Genomic DNA, 23540 nt, shown 5'->3' with positions numbered 1-23540 from the left:
TAATATTTTATGTTTACTAACAAATATAAGACATTTTTGAGAACTCATTCATATTTTTCCATTCTTTATCTAATATTAAACATTGTATTTTGCAGCCAAATATGTATGATTACATTTTTAAATATAATTTAACCTGGATATGAACAATATTTATTTGTTGCTTTAGCCTCTAAAAGGATATCCAGCCTTCATGCAGCACAATGTCTGTCTGTCTGTCTTATAATAATAATAATAATAATAATAATAATAATATGTTTATTTTATATAGCGCCTTTCAGAAAACTCGAGGTCGCTTTACAATAAAGTACAAATAAACATGACATAGAAACATGAAATAGAAACAATACTAATAAACTGAGATGGATAACATAATAGATAGAGGTACATAAACATACAAATCAGATCATAGAGTCAGGGGTCAGGGAAACAAGCAAAAAGATATGTTTTAATGTGGGTTTTGAAATTGTGTAATGATGAAAGGCTGCGGATGTGTTGGGGAATAGAATTCCAGAGAGTCTGGGCAGCGGTACAAGAAGCCCTTCCACCAAACGATGATAGTTTGTGCCTACGGATCGTCAACAGACCGGTATCGGAAGATCTATTGTGCGAGACCATGGAGTGCTTTGAATGTGATAAGGAGTATCTTGTATTGAATACGAAAGCGAATGGCTAGCCAATGAAGTCTGCGTAAAATCGGATTAATGTGGAAAGATTTATTTGTGTATGTAAGGACCCTAGTTGCGGAGTTCTGAATATATTGGATCTTATTTATACATAGTTCCTACATGACGTCACAACATATACGGGCATTTGCCGACCCGGCGCCATTTCTGTGGGCATGCTGTGGGCATAACATTAGAAGAAGAAGAAGAAGCTGAAACGAGTTAATTTGAATGAATGTGAGAAGACAACGACGGAGGTTATGGCTGGCGAGGATAAACAGGAAAGAAACTCCCTCAAAACACGCAAGAATTTGCTCAGAGCACTTTGTGTCAGGTGCATATCTTATAATGTGTTGACAGACGTAATTTACTCAGTACTATCTTGTGTATGCTGGTAGCTGGTAACTTGTGAGTTTCATTATTTAGATTACTTTATTACGAGGGGGATCGGTGTCGTCACGTCCGAGGCTCTCGTGGGCAACGCAAATGTATTAAATAGATAATAATAGTTCTATGGTGGGCCAAAACAATGTTCACAAACAGAGCATTGCTTCTGTAAAAAGATCTGCACTGTAAAAGATCTGTGACTTAAATAAACGTCTCTTTACGCCTGGAAAAATCAGCTGTTTGCCCACCATTTACCAAAACATCCGGTCAAAATCGCGGAAATAACAACAGCGATCCAGGGTGTCCGTGCGGCATTAAAAATCATTTGTTATTTGTCATTTGTTCATTTGTCACTGTGTTAATATAATTAAAAAGCATTAAATGGAGTTCCAACTGGCTGTAAATCTAAAGTTCTTGAGAAATGTTGGCATTGCCTGTTAATTTTTGCTGCATAATTTCATCAAATATGCAAAACATGTCAAAAGCACGTTGAACTGTGGTGCCATTGTATTATTATACAATTATTTGCTCAAAAGTTGTCCCTTGTGTCCAATTTGTGTTTGTATATCTACATTTATTCTCATTCCTCTGTTTGACGGAATGTTTTTTCAAATCTTTAGAAATAAATATCACAATTGTTCTGCATTGTACCTCTCTCTGTCTTGTGTTAATATAGTCTCTTTATAATCTCTGTCACTTTGTCTCTTCATGATTTTCGTAACATTATAAACAGAAAGAAATATTAGAAATTTGCTTGTAAAACTTTGTAAACACAGCAGCTTATGCCATCAAAGATGGCGTCTCCGGGGAGGTCACGTGACATTAATTGGCCTGTGGGAACTATGTATTGATGAATTGGGTTAAGCCCACTGTAAAAAATAATCCTGTAAAAAAAACGGTAAACTACTGGCAGCATCACCGTAATTTTTAGCTGTGGTTGCCAGCATCACCGTAATTTTTTTTTTTTTTTTTAACAGCTAAATATCGTTTTGTCAGCTGCAGAATAAAACTGTAATTTAACAGCATATAGCTGTTTAAACATTAACAGTAACATGGCATATTTTTACGGTATGATGCTGGCAACCACAGCTGCCAGAAGTTTACCGTTTTTTTACAGAATTATTTTTTACAGTGTAGAAAAGAGAATTGCAGTTGTCAAGTCGTGAAGTGATGAAAGCCTGAACTAGGGTCTCAGCATCGCTGATATTCAGAAATGGACGTAAGCACGCGATATTACGAAGGTGAAAGAAGGCAGACTTAGTGAGCGAGGACATGTGTGGAAAGAAGGAAAGAGAGGAATCAAAGATTATATCAAGGTTTTGGACAGTGGTGGAAGGTTGAACCAAGACTCCAAGTCTTGAACAGTCTGGACTTTACCTTTCTCTCTGTTTTACTGCCTCAAACCTCTTTGAAGTCATTATATTGCATTAGCCTTCACTGATAAAAGCTAGATTTGCTTTTGACCTCATTCTAAGGCCAGACAGTATAATAGAAGAGGGTTTTCACTGAGCTTCTTTGAACATTAGAGTGTTGAGAGTAACAGGCTGGCTCGTTTCACGGAGGCCATCTGAGCACAAATAGACATCTGTCTGTCATATGTCTGCTGAAATATATTTGGGTTTTTTCTTCGAATGGATTATATATTCTTATACAAGTTTACTGGTTACACAATGGTGTTGTTTAGGTCCAGGCTAGTCGTCACATGTGTTTTACTCCACATTTCTCACAATATGAACCTGCTGAATTCGATTTGAACCTGCTGAACTGACTTGAGAGGAATATGTTTTTGGACCAATTTTAATACATTTCCATGTTTAGCTGCCAAATTGTCAGAATTCTATGCCATAAGAGATGGTTTTTTTTTTTTTTTTTTTTTTTTTTTTTTTGATCAAGTTAGGAACTTTAGCTGATATTTGTGATTCATGAATGTGAATAAGAGCTGCTTAAAGAGACCAAAAAGACCCATCTGGAAAATACTTCCAGCAATACACAACTGAGTCTCATATTATTGAGATTCATAACTGTTTGAATGTCACACATATGGCCAAGGTACCAATGAAAAACACCACACATCTTCCATTCCACTTGCATCCTCTATATGTGGGAATAATGTGTTTACATAGAAGAAGAATGCAAAAAAATAAAAGACACTGTCAATGTTGGTAATGGGTAATGAGGTTTAAGAGCCATTTCCCAGGAAATGTCAGTAATTCCCAGCTGTCATATTTTGAAGCTTGCTTTGTTTGCATTACTGAATTATGGTCACAGCTGGGCAGGTCCTGTCTCACAGTTCACTTCCTCTGAGATCTGAAAACATGGTTATTTGTTGCTGTAAATCAGCCCTGGTAGCGGTTGTGATTCAAAATAAAATGAATTACACGTATGGTCAATGTGTTATCACTTTTAAGCAAAATATAGTTTGCCATCTTGCTCATTGAACATTGTTTGGATTAAGAGGAGTTGATTAGTTATAGGTGAATGACTACTGAAATTGACTTTCAAGCCTCCTCTAGACCTTTTATTTTATTTGTATTTTTATGTACAATCCCATTTAAACATATCACACATTTTACAGTTGTAATCAAAATTATTCAACCCCCATTGCAAATCAGGTTTGTTGGCAACATTTACAGACTTTCAGCTGTTTGCAATGTACAAATCAAACAAAAGTTATTTAAATAGCTCAACACAACAGATGCATCAAGTGGTTTCCTCAAATTCAACTGAATATGGAACTTTTAATGACTTCCAAAGTCTCAAAATTATGCAACCCTTCTGAATAGAATCCCTCAAAACAGCACACATCTGCCAAACAGGTGTTGTCTCAAGCACACCTGATGCAACTAATCAAGGGCTTCATTAGTTGCACCAGGTGTGCTGGAGCTAGAACACATGAAATATCTGAACTGGCTAGATTTGTTGAGTGTCACATTTGACTGCATGTTAGGAATATGGCTAAGTTAAAAAGCTCAAAATCTAAAAGATATCATTGTCCTTCACAAACAAGGAACAGAATACAAAAATATAGAGAAGGCACTAAATGTTCCTAGAAACACTGTTGGAAGCAAAGTTCACAAGTTAAAAGTTAAAGGAACAGTGGTTACACTACCTGGAAGGGACAGAAAAATAAAGCTATCAATGGCTGCAACCATATTTCTGAGAAAAACCCTAGACTCCTAGAGTGACTGCAAAAGACCTGCAGCAAGACTTGGTGGCAACATCCACTGAGGTTTCAGCTGCACAGTAAGGCGTGTAATAAACGCATGTGGTTTCCATGCCAGAACTCCAAGTTCCAAGTCAATACTGACCCAAAAGCACAATAAAAGTGCTCAAAGTCATATAAATAAGCCACAGAAGTTTTGGGATTCTGTTCTCTGGAGCGATGACACAAAACTGGAACTGTTCAGACCTATGAATCAGCAGTATGTCTGGAGGAAGAAGAATTAAGCATATGCTGAAAAGAACACGGTCTACAGTTAAGTATGGTGGGGCTCAGTGATGCTCTGCGGCTGATTTACATCCTCTTGCACTGGAAACCTGCAGTGTGTGGAAGGCAAGATGGATTCATTGAAGTATCAGGAAATTATAGGCGAAAACGTCATGCTGTCAGTGAGGAAACTTAAGTTTGGGCGTCATTGGACCTTCCAACAGGACAATGATCCCAAGCATACCTCAAATTCCACCAAGGCTTGGTTGCAGAAGAAGTCCTGGAAGATTCTACATTGGCCATCACCGTCACCTGACTTGAACCCCATAGAAAATCTCTGGTGGGATTTAAAGAAGGCGGTTGCAGCACGCAAACCCAAGAATATTACTGAACTGAAGGCCATTGCTCATGAGGAATGGGCAAAGATTCCTGAGAAACGCTGCCAGAAGCTGGTGTCTGGTGATGCATCTCATCTGCAGCAGGTCATAAGAGCAAAAGGGTGTTCTACTAAATACTAATGTAATGAAGTGGTGTAATCATTTTGAGACTGGAGAAGTCCTTAAAAGTTGCATTTTTAGCTGAATTGAGGGAAACCACTTAAAAAAGTTTAGCAAATTATGTTTCTTTGATTTTTGTCTATACATTTTGCCAATAAATTGCAACTGTACATTTGATTACAACTGTACATCTTTTTTACCTATTTACAAATATTTTAGATTCTACACAGAATAAACAGCATAAAAATAGACACAAAAATTGTATCGATTACAAGTCTATTAGTTGAGTCAATCATCAGTCATTTCAGATCAGCCAGACTCTAAGAAAAAGCCATAAAATTAGGGCACAATGTACTTTGTTAATATGAGGGAAATTTCCGTATTGATTCTTCGCATGTGATTATTATTATTTTTATTTATTTTTAAGTCTGTAATCTTTACAAATAATGTACTGGCAGAAAATAACCAGTACCTTTTCCATTTGTCTATGGATTTTGTTGTTACAGTGCACTTATGAGCTTCCATTTCAGTCAGGATGTCGTCTAAGACAGCAGACGGTGATGCAGCTCACTAGGTTGTTGTAACAGAGCTCATGTATTCAACAGCAGCATGGCTGACGGGACGGTGGAAGCTAAAGCTTACAGACAGGCAGGCAGGAGCTCTCACCACAGCTGTCGGTCTCGTTGAGCAGTTGCTGGGAGAATATGTGTTTCTAAATGGATTTGGGATCGTTCTCAAAGCGTCAGAATTAGTAAGACAGAGATTGGAGTGTGTGAAACAGGTTGTGGATCAGTGCAGCAGAGCGAGTTGGTAAAGGTTAGGAGGGTGATTTATTTAATCCAACCCTGATGGTGCCTGCGTTTTTGGTGGAACCCCCGGTGTCCGTTCACAAAGCAATCTGTCTCTGCTTTACTTATTATCAGTTGCTTTCATATAGCAGGGTCCAAAATTTGGCACACCAATTGAGTTCGGTCTCAGTAGTATGATCAAATATTTTAGTGGAGTCTCAAAGCTTTACTTTAACCCTTTGGTCCTGAAAAAATGTTGTTGTTTTTTTATTTGTTTTTTTAAGTTTCCACCATCAGCCATTATTTCTTTCAGATATTGTCCTTTTTTCACCAGTTTGGAGCAAATGATATTCAAACCAATCCTTGCAGATGTTATGGATTGATTTGTGATTTTGTTTTCAAATCATGCCTTAACAAAGTTGACAATTGTGACGGAAAACTATAAGACAGACTGTATCCAGGACTGTGTTTAATTATTATTATAATTTTTTTTATTTTTTTTATTTTTTTTTACAGTAATGGGGCACAGAAAAAAGGGTCCCCCTTTAATACTTTAAAAAAAAATTAATTATTTAATTTTTTTTTACTTTTACTGTGTGGATATATGGATATGTAAATTGTCTTTACCTGCAGTAGTCATTCACAATCTGCATGCGCAATAAATATTTGCTTTATCACTGACAAATGATCTGAAAGCTTTGCTTGCTACAATGGATTATAGTTGAATATCCATATTATGCAGTGCTCTTTTTGTCTTATAAAGTATCCCTTCTTTACTATGTGAAAAAAACAGTGTGTGTCTTTCCGAATAAATCAAACTGAATCGCAAACAATTTCGCAACTTTTTGACTTATTAAATCAAAAGAGTAATTCATTCGCAAATCTGGCATCACTGATTCCACGCAGTTGCTAGACAACTGAAATATATTTTATTGCTGAAATATCATCAGGGAAAATGATTTTCAGGTTGGTATGTGGTAATCTCCACCATAAGACAAGGATTTATCAGTAATATTTTATTGGGGAGCAGTAGCATTTCACTGAAGCCCCAGTAAAAATGGTTTAGCGACGTTCCTGGCTTTATCTTAAAACCAGTTTGAACTATTGAAGCAACAATTGGTAGGTGCCATTGGTAAAATGATCTCAGCACACCTGCAAAGTTTTGTCACAGCGCCACCTACTGTCTTGATTAATCTGTCATAAATAGCATTCCTATTCTTGTAGCTAATCACAAGTAATGTCATTGCATCAAGCAGACACCAATTTTTCTATATTTATTGTTGTTGTTGCTTTTTTTCCTGTATACACAGCTTAATTCAATTGCTTTATGGTTTCGTGGGTAAATACCAAACCAAATTAATTTTGATCAGTAATTGCCAACATTATTTCCTAATTATTAATGTTCTTCATTGATTCTATTTTCATCTGGTTGCCAGTGGGGAACATTTCCTCAATCTAAATGCACTTAAGATAATTACTTTTTTTTCCCCGGCGTGTTTTAACCAACAAAGCAGCGAGGTACTTGGGCCAGAATTAGTTTTAGCCTGTGTTTTTAACAGAACGTTTGTCTGTGTTTTTGTTCATTATACATTTCCAGATGAACAAGTTGCTGATTAAGTCTAGCAAAGCCCATGGCAAAATAGCAAATTGCATTTGTCCTCATTCCATTACTTTTATATTGTATAAGTGTGCATATTGCTTGCTTCCTTTAGCAAATTAAAAGGTATTGATGTATTTCAATACCTGAAATGTTATCTCCATTTGGTGTAATATATTATCCCCTAATCACAACAAAATGTAAATGTACAGCCCTTAGAATTATACAATAATAATATAGATGAGCCATTGATTGATTGATTGATTGATTGAAGTAGTGACATAAAGCATGGCTATTTTTTAAATAACTAGTAACTCATTATTTGTAAGATGCAATGCTATTTTAGTTTGCCATGCAAGGGCAAGAAAGGCTTGAAAGGGCATGATGCGGATGTTCTGGACATCAAGTGAGTAAACATGCATTACAAGACACTCTGAAATAAACATCAAATGAGTGTTCTTGCCCAGAAATCCATATTGAAATTACAAATTTATCAGCAGCCATGGCATGTCGTCATGCTAACATTAAAAAGCTGTTCACCCACAATAGCTAAAGAAATCATTATTGTCACGGATAAGCTTTGAGATATTTGCGTATTCTACTTGCAGAGTGGATTTAGGCCATGTGCATAACATTAATGACCCCTTTTTTGTAGAGGGAAAGTCCGCCACTCAAACTAAATACATTCATTATGGGGTTTCATATCGGCAGATAGCTGCATTTTAATAGGATTTGTGGACAGGGCTCCACGGAGGCCTTCAAAGCATGTAATGTGCCCCTTGACTTTTTCTTATGCAGTTTAAGCCGTGGGTTTTCATCTGACATTTTATTTTATTTTTTGAATGGAGCTTCCAGACCATGCTCATTAAAGGCTTGGGAGGAACCAACGTTCGATTGCCTTTGAAATAAAAAGAGGGTTTATGTATGAGCACTTAACCCTAACGGTACATTATGCAGAGTGCACTCACTGGAGTTCTCTGGCAAAGTCAGAGAGCACACTACAAAGTGTGCACTGGACGTGATGAGCACTAGAGAACGCCACTGAAACATTTTGTCATGGGTTAGGAATTATTTTGTCACTCTTATTGTGTTCCAAATAGTTGGGAACACAAACTGTTTCTGAGGCTTTTCCTGAAGTTTCCGTCTTTTTGGATGTTTCATCTGAGGCACAAAAAAATAAAATAAAATCTCCCGTGTCTCTTCTACAGTTTCAGAAGAGATCTCATAGTTGATCGGAAGTTGGTCATATATCCGTTTGCAATCAAAAGTCTCAATTTGAGATGTCAGAATGAACATTTTATAGAATAATCATGATTAATTTAATATATGCACATCCCTGTTTGCTTTTGTCTCCTAAACTGGAAAGTTTTACTGCTCAGAGATTGCTTTTTCATAACTCACAAGACTTTGAAAAGAGTTTTAATAATGTTTTATTTAAGTAAAGGCTGCTTAGGTTAATTTAAGTATTTTGTTGCTGATATTATTGGGATTTTATCGTTCATTCGTTTGTTTATAAATGTATTAAATGGGAAACATCTTGTAAGTTGATTCCTAAATAAAATGAAAATGAAGTTTTTATATGAATCATAAATGTTGTTCTTTTGAACTTTATATTTATCAAAGAATCCTGAAAAAAATTTATTTTTATACATACATTTTTAATGTTTTCCTCTTTTAGGGATGATGATGATAAATTATACAATAACAGATTTTTTACTGATGCTACAGCAGTTTTTAATATTTACCACTGATGCTTTTCACTTGCACGTAGTATCGGGTATCTGGTGGTAAACTTGGAAAAGTTTGTATTTTTTATGGAAATGCAAAAAAAAAAAAAAAAAAAAAAAAGGTTAAATATGGAATTGTGAGTTAATTTTTGAAATATACACAAAAAAACGTATGTAAACTGTAAAGAATGAAAACAACAACAGACGTGACATTCAGCCACTGAATAACAACACAACACCCTGCTGTGAGATTACTGTAAGGTATATCATGACAGCGCTATCGTAGATGACATTTCGGATTTGTTGAGCTTCAATAACAGTGAAATTCCATCATACAAAGACTGCAAATGACTATTATTTCTTCAACACATTAACTCTGGCAACCGTAGGCGAAAAAGACAAAGGGTTTCGTGTCAGACGGAGCGAGTGAGATGAAGAGAAAGCGCTCAAGTCTTCACTCGAGCTGGATTTCTGTGTCTTCTCGTTTTGTCAGCTGACATCCTCCATTGCAATTACTATGACTTTCCCTCTTCTACGAGGCGGCTTGAACAGTAAAAATGGCTTCGGAGAGATTTATAGAGGTGCTTTGTTGTTCCTGTTTTTCTTTTCTCTAGCCCTTTCATTTATTCCCTCCCTGACTGCAGACACTTCCCGTAATAAACAAAATGAGCTTGGGAAATGGTGGGACTGCTGGTGATATTTCACATCGGCGCTCTGGGGGACACCCACCACCACACTGGTTGGGAATTAGATGTTTATAGCGGAGGAGAGACGTCGGTAACGGAAAAAGTAGCCCATCATACCTCTAAAAAAAAAAAAAAATTAAGATTCCAAAAAGGGGTTTTCGCAGCCATTTTGGGTTCTCCAAATAACCTTTTTTTCTTAGTGTGAAGATATATATATATATATATATATATATATATATATATATATATATATATATATATATATATATATATATATATAATTGAAGTCTTTATTTATTTTTAACATTTTTAACAAAACACCCACAAAAAAAAAAAAAAAAAAAAAAAAAAAGACAGCTTCCAAACACATGATTAATTCACATTTGCAGTTTGGGCCCACTATCAATAACCACTACAGACAGACTCAAAAAAAGATATAATAAAATCGAATTATAAAGTGCCTATACATGTAACACCACAAAAATAAAGAAATAATCTAAAGAAGCTTTTTCAGCTAGAAATAAATAACCTTTTGTGGTATGGGAAGATTAAGATAAAGGTTCTTCTATAGATGGCAATAAAGAACCTTTATAATTAAGAGTGTATGTCTATTAACAGAAATGAAAGTTCTTGTTCACAATATTCTTAATTGTGTCTTTAAAGACTCTTTAGGGTGCTCGGGTCTCAACGTGGCTATAGCGGTGATGATATTACGTTTATTATGCGTGCCAATAAGGAACGAGCGTATCAGGTGAAGGGAGGACACTCATTTGAAGTGGCTGCCTAAATATAATGACAAAAATGCATTTGTGTTTGTGCTCGATAACTGCCAGTGGCCTTTGAGAGTGAGGTTTGCATATTTATTTCTCTCTCTCTCTCTCTCTCTCTCTCTCTCTCTCTCTCTCTCTCTCTCTCTCTCTCTCTCTCTCTCTCTCTCTCTCTCTCTCTCTCTCTCTCTCTCTCTCTCTCTCTCTCTCTCTCTTTCTCCCTCTCCCTCTCCCTCTCCCTCTCCCTCTCCCTCTCTCTCTCTCTCTCTCTCTCTCTCTCTCTCTCTCTCTCTCTCTCTCTCTCTAACTTCAAGCTTCTGGCGAACTGAAGCAATTTATTACAAAGCTGACTTTTATTGCACTTCAATTGCGAGCCTTGGGGAATTCTGCAATGTTTTGTTGGTGAGTCCCAGCCTACAAAGATACATTGTTTTTGTGTATTGTTTCTCCTTTGTGCCGGAAACTCTTTTTTACATGCTGACACTCTGAATGGACAGTCAACAGGTCCAACACACAGCTTCACGCTGAGCAGTATGTGTGTTTACCTCATCATAATAATGCAGTCCTCTCTCACACTTTTGTTCTTAGTTTTGGAGTGTCTTGCTACTTTAATGACTTGATCCATTGTGCAGAATTCAATTTCTTATAGTATCGAGACAAAACCCTCCACATATCAGGAATTGAAAGCAATCTAAAAATGCACAGAGATTTTTTGGGACTAAATCAAAGTGAGGATGTTTTTTGGACAAATGTAGGGCAAAATCTAGAACTTACTACACTTGGTTTGATTGCTTGACCCATATCTTTGATTGCTGGGGTCAGTAAAAAAATGTTTTTCCAATTCCAGGAATGCACACAAAACTTTTCAACGATAGTAAAATCTGAGCATTGCTTTTATTAATGCATTTTAATTCATAGATATTGCACATATACTGTTATGATTACTTGTTGCATTTTGCATATATATATATATATATATATATATATATCTAAAGATGGACTATTCTCCAGTTGTCAAGTAAATAAACTCAAAAACAGAACTTGAATATGACACTGGACCAGTCAAAGATGTTTCTGAATTATGTGTCCCACTGTAATACCAAGGATTTCTAAAGCCTAAAGGCCTATATGTACACATCAGCAGAACACACACAAAAAAATGTTTTAGAATAAGACAGACAGTGACGCTGTCTTGTTCTAACTACAAGGCCGATATGTACTGCTCAACTAAAAGTATTTGGTTCATACCAAAGAGAGAAAGAATACAGACAAGTACATGGACAAAGGCAATGCGTCATATAAAGAGGTCGTATCAGGAGTAACACAAGCTTCCTTGATCTTTTGAGTTATAAGATTGTAACTTTCAGTGCTTAACTTTCTCAACAGTCCACAAAGAGCCCTTTGTAAACTTTACTACAAGAACAACTCGGTCTGAACTTCTGCTGTTAGTCATCAAAATAAAGTTCTGTAACTGTGAAATAAAAAAAAATAAAAAAGTTTAAAATAAAGAGAAATAAAGTTGCAAATGTGAGATATAAAGTCACAACAGAAATAAAGTCATAATTAGAAAAAGTCAAACTATGTGATATAAAGTCAAAATCACAATTGTGAGATGCAAAGTTGAAGAATCAATATCACAATTATCTTTTTTTTGTTTTGTTTTTAAGTGAAAACAGATTCGACTGAAGTAATCGATGTTTCCTTAATTTGTGAAACTTTCAGTGCTGCCAACTTTCTCACGTCTACAAAGAGCCTTTATCGAAACCTAAACTGCAAGAACGCCTCGTTCTGAACTTCTGCAGATCGTCAGATCATCATCAGCTGCCTTGAGTCTTGTGAATTTCTGGCTTTGCTAAATACTCTGAATTATACTTGACTGACATCTTGGCTGATTCAGAATACTTGATATAAATGCAGCTGCTCTGAATGTCTGTCAGCTGTCGGGATGATTTCAGACCGGTTCCTCTGGCAGTGGAGCTCAGAGCGGGACTCTGAATGCTGGATGCACTGCTGCCTTTGAATTTCCTTTAAGCTGGATTTTTGTAAATGGTAACACCTCAGATCCTTTAAAGAGGCTTCATTCTGTTGAATCTGCAGTCACTGAGTATATTCGCTGCTAGATTATCATTGTGACAGTCTTTTGACGAGTTTCAAATCTTCTAAATCATTTGAAAGTGAATCACATCCTTTAGAAATATCAAGAACGTTTACATTTGCAAAGTTGAAGTCTAACTTTATGTTCGTTTGCCCCCAGTGTAATATTATTGCTTAAAGGTTGTTTTCCTAAAACCTTGATAAACAACCTTTCCTAAAATTCCTAAAAATACAATTAATACATAATAGAAAGATAACATTGTTTTTAAAGGGATACTTCACCTCTGGAAAGATTAATGTGTATTTAAAATAGGTCATTTATGTAGAAGAAATGTGAAATTATTTTTGAATTTGGAGCTTTATAGACTGAGAAAAGCCAGAAAATGTATTTTTGGCTTATGTATGAAAGACAACAACTCCCAGAATGCACTTGCTTCGCTGCCCTAGGAGGCCACTCCCAAGCCACGCCTACCAGTAAGAGAGCGCAGTTGAAAACAACAAGGCTAGGCTACTAGTGGGTCTCCGTGACGAGTTTGCCCTGGATTTCGAGATCGCCCAAAATGTCCGGGATTCGGCTTTTGCGTTCTACAGTCGGCATTCATTATGTTTACTGTGGCGAGCAGGACGAGGCTGAGGGGCGCGGGAGAACGGCGCGAGGCCGGTGGCGTGATTACTGAGACGCGCCGGTCTCGGATCTCTCACGGAGGAGCGGGAATTTTCTTAGCAATGTTAAAACGCACATCAACCGATCACTTGTTTAGCGTTCATGTAAACACTACATTCAGATTCACCAATCGGAATGAAGTCAGTTAGATTGAAACAAAAGGTGTGCATGTAAACAATGAATGGCGACTGCAGAAAGCAAAAGCCGAATCCCGGACATTTTGGACGATCTCGACGGCCGGACATGTCCGGGAAAAAGAGGATGGTAACCCCTACTACTCAGCTTTCTCCTACTACTCAGCTACTACTCAGAACAAGAGCCTGCTAGCTTAGCTTCCAAAGAAAGACGGCTGATACTGTGTACATTCTGTGAGTGAGATCCCACCCTCTATGGGCGGGTTGAGAACATGCGGGACAGCTCCTCCTACTGGCTGTAGTCTTTAGCCTCTGGCCAGTAAATCTTCCGATGACGCAAAATTACGATTTTTGCATCATCTGAGGATTTTTTCCAGACAAAAAATACATAAATCTCTCATCTCAGGGGGATATGAGGGTAGAAAGCATGGTAATTCGAAAATACTACAGGTTTTCTACTAATACAAAGCTTAATGCTAAATCCTGAAGTATCCCTTTAAGATGAGTGTGCAATATATCGAAGCCTGTATCGCTTATAAAATAAATAAATAAATAATAAATAAAATAAAACTTTTGAAAAGTAGTGTGTCTCACAATTTGACTTTGTGACTTGTGAGAACTGTGACTTTATTTCTTAATTGCAACTTCATCTTACAATGTGACATTATTTCAGTTTGAGAAACAGACGACTCTGTTTGTTGTCCGTTTAAATTCTCTTTAATTCATAGATTAGGCACTATGAACTAAATAGATCTCATTTGTGAACATTTTGATTTACTTACAGTATTGTCTGTGAAAGGACAATGGACAATTGCGTGGACATTGTTAGCAACTGATGAATGCATATTTCTTGTGGTTTCTTAGTTTGCAAAGAAAAAAGTTGGCAGTGATTTTTCATTGCACTTGTGCCATTGAACGTGTGTTTGCCACAGCCAAATGCTTGATGCGGTTTTGGCTGATGCTATAAACCGCAATGCTTAGAGCTAATCACTTCCACCACCTGTTTTGCTTTTTTTGTCTGTGGGTTTTGCATGTCTTTCGCCTTGTAAAGGACGTCGCTTGAGCAGTTGGATAATCATTTGCACCTGCTGCTGTTTCACTGAAACTTTTCTGTCGAGTTACCTGGTCAGTTCTGATATCCTCACTCATGTCGGATGCTTTTATATTGGCAGACGCTCTCTGACTTCTCATTATAATAGACCAAACGCAGTCTGGTCAGCAGTCCTAGTGTTTCTCAGCTTAAAAAAAAAAAAAAAAGAAAAAAGAAAAAAAAAGTTGACTTTTAGATCAATCAAAAAAATTTCATGATGCATTTTACATAACAATGAGTTGCATTTTTAACATTTCATGTTCATGTTAGTTTAACATGCTGTTTTCTGCACTGTGAAAGCAAATCCACTTTGATGCACTTCCAAAGGATGAGGACTCGCACTGAAATTGATACGGTAAAACGACACCATCGTTGCTGTTCGTATCACTGTGTATACAAGCTCTAATGAAGCCTCTGGAGCTGAAATCCAGATATGGTAATAGGTGGTTAGTTTCCAACATGCGCTGTAAGTGGTCAACCAATCACAACAGACTGGGCCATCTGACCAATCAGAGCAGAATAGGCTCTCAGAAAGGCGGGGTTTATGGTGCTTTCACACCTGCCTCATTTAGTTCGGTTGAATCGCACTAGAGTTCGTTGTCCCCCTTGGTGCGGTTCGTTTGGGCAGGTGTGAATGCGGCAATCACACTCGGGTGCGCACCAAAAGTGGACCAGGTCTCGGTACGCTTTTAAACGAACATTGGAGCGGTTTGTTTGTGGTGAGAACTAGTGTTGCTTTCGTCAACGAAAATTATGACGAAATATTGTCGTCAACGAACCGTTATCACCTGACGAAAACGAGACGAGACGAGACGTAAATGCTGGTCATGTGACGATGACTAAAATACATGTATAATGCAATATCGTTGACGAATAAAAATGAGACTAAATGTGGTTTACAAAATAAAAACGAGATGAGACGAAATGTTATAACGTCACGACGACGAATGAGAGAGTTGTGCGTGAACCCATAGCTTTGTCGGGTTTAAATTCTGGTTTGCGACCTGGTCACCCGATTATCAGCGAATTTAACAATATTACTCCATTAGTTATTCTATTAAAATGTCTCATTGATATATTTGACACATTCATAATCATTACTTTTGCCGGTTCTTTGTGACAGCTGTATGTTATTGGCAGCGTCTCTGGTTACATGAACGCGTCACCGCATCAGCACCAGAACATGGAGATTTTATTTTAGAGAATAATCGCACAACCTATTCGATGTTCTATAATTAAATAAACTAATCGAATATCCAAAAATCGTGACTCATCCCTGCATGGAATCTCTTGTTTCTTTTCCCAAATCTTCACTCACGTCTCACCCATTTTCTAAAGGGATTATAAACGTTTCTTCATTGGCTCGCTTTTAATTAGGCCTATTATATTCGTATTATTTACTGTGGTAAAGTATAAAAACGCTGTAGGACAGATAGCCTACATTTGTACTTGCATGTCAAATTCTTTTTAACACAGTTTGTGCTTGTTATATTAGACAGGGCGCGTCAAGTTTAGTTGTAAAACGCGTTTCACACGCGCGGGTGATTTTTAGTTTCACTTTCTCTGGCAGCGCAATCTCAAACATAGCCTAAATATTTCGCCCTTGTGGAGGATAAAATTTGCTCTTCAGACCAATTCACATCAAGTAGAAAACACGAAGATATCATGAAGAGATCGATGGTTTCTTTCCTGCTCGTGTCCCACATCCCTCTCAGAGCGCAGAGTATAGGCTATATCACGCGTATATGAAAATATTCGTGTGGAAATATAAAACGAGTTTTTATTTTTTATTTTTTAAATAACCCCCCAACCACCGCCGGTAGTTGGTCCATTACCGCGGTGGTAAAAAAAAAAAAAAAAAAAAAAAACTGCCACCGTCACAGCCCTAAATATACTAAATATAATAAGATAACCTTGTTTGAAATTCTATATTGACTGGGTTAAATAGAATTGCATTACTAAAAGAGACTAAAATACAATTTTCATTGACTAAAACTAGACTTAAATGTCATCAGTTTTTGCGACTAAAACTACACTAAAATGTCATCAGTTTTCGTTGACTAAAACTAGACTAAAATGTCATCAGTTTTCGTCGACTAAAACTTGACTAGACTAAAAAGAGTATGAACGTGACTAAAACTAATAAAAACTAAAACGACAGCTTGACACAAAGACTAGACTAAAACTAAAATTAAAACAGGCCGCCAAAAACAACACTAGTGAGAACGTGATCCGACCTCGAACAGAACCAACTGCCAAATAACTGCGCATTTTTGGACTAAACTGTGTATTATGGGATGAGGACTAATGTTTGTTGACAGTTTGCACTTTTAGCATGGCAGCTCGCGGACAAACTTGGAGTTGTGACCATATTAGGTCCCAACTTTCAAAAACTCACAAGTTTAGCCCACGCAGTCGTCTCTCCAGAGTAAAAAGGAGATGGTCCTCACTGCAGAACACAAAATCCAGGGGGAGGAGTTGGATCCAGATCCAACTCCTCCCACCTAACATATACCTAAACCTACCCATCTCCACCCCCTGATCCCTAAACCCACCCCTAAACCTACCAATCCCCACCCCTTATATCTGGATCCAACTCCGCCCCCTGGATCCCGTGTACTGCAGTGAGGTGCTACTGGTAAAAAGCGGTGTGTTGTCTGTCTGCCGGATTTCTCTCCTTTTTGTTTACTTCCGGGAGTTTTGTTGGAATTCCCCCGCATGTTAATTCTGACCAATCGAAGTGCAGTTATGGAAATACGCTCAAGACACATCTGGCCAACGAGTGATGTGGATGTTGTCACGTGACTGCATTTTGGTTAGTTTCATCAACTCATGAACTAATTCGGACCAGAGCAATAAGTGTGGTGTAAAAAGGAACCAAAACGCCTGACAAATGCTACAAAGTATCATTTTTCGCCCTTGGTCCGGACCAGATGAACCGAACTACAGATGTGAAAGCACCCTTAGACAGACCGGATCCTTGATCAAACCATTTTGACACTGTAAGAAAATGTATGCAATTTATATTGAGAAAAATAAAGTGTTTTTTTTTTTAGCCATTGATGCATGTAAACCAATTGTAGGAGATCTACAGAATGACACCTGGTTTTTTTTGGGGTTTTTTTGTGTCTCCTTACAGGGATGTTGAGACTTTCTTGTGATAAAGTGCTTTTGATTCCAGATTTCAAATACTCCAACACTAATTCAGCACAGAAGAATGTTGTTCTTGATTGACCTGATTTCTTGGGTGCTTTGTGTGGGGGGGAAAAGAGCTCACTTCAGAAGCAAAAGTTCTTCACACAGCTAATTATATCAGTCTTGCTCTGTTCTCATATACCTGCTGAGAATCGCCCTGAATCAACCTCAACTTTCACTTCTTTCAAGTCATGTCAGTGCGTTTGTCTTTACTGCACATGAAACCACCTCAATGTTGTAAATGCCACTGGGAAACGCTGGGTTTTCATTGTGGGGTGAAGAAGGACCACAGGGGCTTAGGTCGGGACAGGGCCAGACTTTTGTGACAAAATTATTTTTATAATGTAAAACATGTTTGTTTGTTTTTTGCAAATGACCGTTAGTTGTGGTAAAATTTCCACCACAAACCAACACTTTTGCCCCATCTGAATGTTAAGCACATAATTTGAAACATGGATATACACATATAATTTCCCAGGAGGATTTGAATGCAGCGAGATAAAATGCCTATTAATAAAGCATCATCTACACATCATTTGCCCTTCATTTTGTTGCACAAGCACAAATGCCTTCCAAACTCATAGAAACTTACTAGGAGAACAGCATAAAGGGATAGATATACCGCTGTGTTTCTGTAGAGCCTGATCTCGCTTGTGCTGACTGATACAGATCAACGACAAGAGCCCATCATTTCCCAAAATATCAGCACTTTTTAACTTACCATGCATCTGCAGCATGTCTAGCGCTGATTATTCTGCATGCTGTTCTCCGTGTCCGTCGGGTTGTATGGCCGGTTACATCACCCCATTCATCTCTTTTTACAGCAGACAGAGTGAATGAAAAAGAAGAAAGTGAAGGTTAAGCTTTTTTGTTCTGCGCCTCTATTGTGCTTGTGTGGCTGTTTGCACATCTCTGCGAATTTACTTTTTAAAGGCCCCTAAAGAGTTTACCACAGTCATAAAACACACACACACACACACACACACACACACACATTCTTGTACATCTATCTTTATGAGGACATTCATTGACACAATGCAACCTCAAGCCGCTTACCCTAACCTTACCCATCACAACAAAGCGCCTAACCCGACCCCTGACCTCATTATAACCTTATCCCTAAAACCAAGTCTTGACCCTCAAACAGGCCTTTAAAGGGGTCTCAGAAAGTGAGGTCCGGCCAAAATGTCCTCACTTTACTCTCTTTGTCCTCACTCCAATAGTCTAAAACTCAAACTGGTCCTCACAAAGATAGTTGTACAAGTACACACACACACACACACACACACACACACACACACACACACACACACACATTGGGTTTCCATGCATTATGGGGACTTTCTATAGACATAATGATTTGTATACTCTACAAAATGTTTATTAAATCCCATTACACTAACCCTACCCCTAAACCCATCACAGAAAACGTTCTGCATTTTTACATTTTCCAAAAAAAACATCACTTAGTTTGATTTATAAGCTGTTATCGTCATGGGGGACCAAAAAATGTTGTAAAGGATTTCACAAATTGTAATCTTTTGTGGGGACATTTTGTCTTCATGATGCTGAGAACATGTTGTCGGTTGTGAACTTCCTAAAGTCCTTTAATCTGCGCGAGTGTTTTTATTGGCAACTCTTTATTTCGAGTCCATTCTACTAATTATAAGTACCTTTGCAACTACATGTCAACTAGCAGTCAGTAGAGAATTGGTAGACTGTCTGCTTGATATCTGCTAACTCTTTATTTTGTTGTATCTTTGCAATATTTCTTTGCACGATTTATTCTACGAACCTGAAGATCCCCTCTCCCATAAGGCTTCATATCAAGACACTTTTTTTATGATCCGATCGATTCCTGATGGACAAAATGAAGCTCTGCTGCACTGTATTTCTTTTTAGATAAACTTCTCTTCACCGTCTGGGTCATTGTGCTGTCTTTTATTACGCAGATCTGGCAACCCTCAATGAAGCACTTTTCCAATAACGTCGGATATTAGATCTAAATCTTCTCGTGCCCTCTATTTCTCTTTGTGTTGAACAGACACAATTATTAATGCTCCTCCTAAAATATGATTCATCTCCTGTATGTTCATTGATCTATTGAACATTCATTCACAGAATAAAAGGTGTCACATTCAAGGATGTACCAGATTTTTCCGTAAAGCATCCCATCGCGGATAAAACCTGACCGTCACTCCACGTTGAGTTTGATTTAAACATGGTGAACATCGGTAGCTTCACTGACCCGCACCAGGTCACCTACTCTCACACACTCTCGATGGCACTCTGAGGATGCACTCATACAATCATACACTCTCACTTTGTTTCCATGGCAGCGAGGAATCATTTCTTTCACTTTTCTCCTTCTCTCCAATGGTTTCATTGCCATTCACCGGCCCTAAAAACATGTTTGGTTAAAATATCCTTGTGTATCCTCAAGCCCTAAAACTATCATGCATATTTAACATGTGTGTGTGTTGTGGTTTTCGTTTCCCTGTTTCAACAGCAGTGTCTCACTTTCACACACACAGGCTGGAATTGTAATGCAGAGTTGGACTGAATTAACATTCGGCTCTGATCAGGGGGTTTTCGAGCGAAGTAGGATACTTTTGGTAGTTAATGGAGAAAGATGATATTTGCTTACTACCCCATGCTAACCAGACAAACATGACATACAGGTATGAATGTACAAGTGAGCTCTGTTCAAACAAAGGCCTGCAAAATTATTAAGTATAATGTGGGATTTAATGTATTTTAGGCAGAATGCATTCCCATATTGCATCGAGACAAACTAGAATTAACGGAAATATGTATTGGAAATAATTCATAAAGACAGACTATCTATCTACTTAGGCTTCCTATTATGTTAATTTTCAGAAACAGAATGCATTTTATAATAAATAATCTTATATTAATAATCATATTTTAGTATTGTTCATATTAAATTATTATTATTATTATTTAATTTATTATTAAATATAATAAAAGTAATATAGTATATTTTTTATTGTATAATATTAATAATATTTGTATATTATTGATATTAAATATTGTTATAATTATAAAATTACAATGCTTCATTTTACTAATATAATATTATATAATTGTATTGTAATGTTCTTCATTAAAATATTGTTTTTCATATGTTATTCATGTTTTTATTCAGTACTGATTATTCTCAATATATATAATATACTAAATACTCTCTCTTTAAAATAATCTGTGAAATATTACATATTAAATAACATAATATTACTAATAAAATGTATTACATTAGAAAGACACTTATTTGGATACATATACATATTTATAAAGGCATAACTGTAAGAATTTTGCATGATATTATCTTAAATTGTTTCATAATTATCCTTTTTGGTTGGCAGTCAGTAGAAATTGTGTATTTGTTAAGTTAACTTGTTCTTGTAACAGTTAACTTGCTTTTATTTAGTTATATTATTAAGTTATGTTATATTATTCTTAATTCGGCAATGATTCCAACAGTTAATTACGTGAAGGATTCGTTGATTGAGTCACTCACAAGAGTTTGTAAATGATTCATTGAGAGATCCAGCTCATAATAGTTGTTTGTGAAGTGGACAACCCTGGTTACGCTCTGTTTTTGATTCACTAAAAAAGAAACACAAAAATGAAAAGGACTGCTCTGGTTTCTGTTCTGGTTGGATTTGATTTGCTAAAAAGAACTGGCTCGTTGTTATTGGTGAATTGGACATCATGTGGCAAGGTTCACAAAAAGTGCCTGGTCAAAAGAATCATTTGTTTGTGATTTGGTTTCCATTATAGTCACTCTCTTTGTGTTTGTGTTTGCATGCAGCCAGGGAGAACATAATAGAAAGCTGTGTTTTCTTACTACTGACACATTAAATTTGGTAAATTATTATTTCTTTCGTTATGGCACAGATTAAAGCAGTTCGGGAAACACTGTGTGCATGCATGCAAAACTGTTTCCATTTTTTGCGAAGCGTGCTGTGTGTTCTTGTGAATCTCTATGTGAGTTTTTAAATAATGATGTAAAAAAAAAATTAAAAAAAAATGTTTGATTTTGTGCTTAAATATGGGTGATGTTTAATAATCTGGGGACAAATGGAAACCATCTAGTTTAAGAACCTGGCTGAGCTTTATTGCATGCCTATGCAGGGCTAGATTAGCCATCCTGGATATGCAATCACACGTCAAGGGATTTGCAACAGCTGGCTAAATTACTAGTACTAAGTATTTATTTAGAAAAGGCTTTTATCCAAAGTGACTTCCAGTCCAGGGCTGAGGCCTCTTGGTACCTTGTGGTTAAGTGCCTTTCGCAAGGGCAACAATCGTGACATTGTTTTGTGGGACAACATTTTGGTTACCAGCCAAGCGTTAACCACTGCACTTCATTAGCTTGATTTCAACTGTGTAATACATTAGAGTCTATGGCTGTTCTTGTGCTTGCACAATGATGTATAATGCTAATTTGGTCCATTCAGGGTTTACCAGTGAACCAATTTGGCCCTTCCTATGATGTGTACCTGTATTCTTCATGTCATTTTTGGGAAATGAAATATTTTGACGTGAGATTTTTTTTTTATTTCAGTGCTTTAAATATGCAGGAATCGAGAACTCAAACATGTCTCAAAACACCAAGATCATTTGAGAGCGTAACCTGTAAACAGCTGTTATGTAATGCTATAGCGTGAAACAGGTTTTGATACCTGGCGCTTTATGATAAGACTTCTGTTCTTTTTAAATGTTGTTTATTGGCTTTTTAGCCTTATTTAGTTGTTTAAAGGAGAGGGGAGAGAGACTGGGCCCTTTGAAACAACATCATAATCATGTTTCTCTGAAAGGTTGATGCTCTTAATGGCTGTTTTGAGAATGGGAATGAGCTGGGAACGTCCACCCATTTTTCTTCTCCAAAGCTTTGCTTTTACATTTTTTGATGATGCAAACCAAATATGCTCTCATTAGAAGCACAATGCTCAATGTTGTGTGTCCCCAAACAGCTATCATAACAAACATTGTTCATTAAAGAGCGTTTATTGTATTGCTTAACGTTAATTAACCAAGATACAAAGACTACTTTGGGCTTGACTTTGCACATTCTGGAAGTAGTTATTAGACGAGCAGTTGAATTGAGGCTGCTGTTTAGCACAATAAATATAGGATGATTTATTGATTTAATTAAGAAATTTAGCAGACGTTTGAATTTGAATAACAGCTTAATGAGCTGTAATAGGAATATTAACTTATTCCAAAATTCATTCATTGTTCCACTTTGTTGTAAACCTTCTTTATACAAGGTTACAATGTACACACACATACACACACACACACACACAACAGCAATTAGGTGAAAGCTACTAGATTTTTATTTGAAAATAAAATGTGATAGTGTTCAAATCATTAGCCATACATAGACTTACTCTTATGTCTTTGTGCATCCAAATATTATTTTCTATTGTGCATGGAAATGTTTTGCTATATGTATATATAACCAGCTGCAAAAATTAAATTGTTCAGTTTGAGAATTTATTTCATCAAACGAATTTACATAATTAGGTGACATGCTGTTTACATGATTAGAAAAGCAATATGGCCTTGTAAAGTAAAAAAAAAAAAAGTAAAAAAAAAGAAAAGAAAAGAAAAATACTCCAATAAATGCCCAGCAAGCAAATCAAATATTTCCTCTTAATAAAGAAGTTCATTGTTGACACTGGCTGTGGGGATTGTTGGGAGATGCAGAAGTTTTTTCCTCTATGGCCTTTTACTTCCAGAAAGCAGGACCCAATCCAAACGCCATCCCAGTGGATTACTACATCACTGTTCAT

At 36.8% G+C, this 23540-nt stretch overlaps 1 long non-coding RNA gene across 1 annotated transcript; it reads left to right on the top strand.

Annotated features, from left to right (window-relative positions):
- The first annotated feature begins 999 nt into the window (after positions 1–999).
- Positions 1000–1781, top strand: LOC309495577. Its single transcript, XR_014204721.1, has 2 exons — positions 1000–1260; positions 1726–1781. It is a non-coding gene; the product is annotated as an uncharacterized lncRNA (long non-coding RNA).
- Positions 1782–23540: the final 21759 nt, after the last annotated feature.

This window comes from Leuciscus leuciscus, assembly GCF_965113295.1.
Source record: "Leuciscus leuciscus genome assembly, chromosome: 3".
NCBI classification, from domain to species: Eukaryota; Metazoa; Chordata; class Actinopteri; order Cypriniformes; family Leuciscidae; genus Leuciscus; species Leuciscus leuciscus.
Note: the sequence above shows the minus strand (reverse complement) of the source record. Positions and strands in the feature narration are given on the sequence as shown.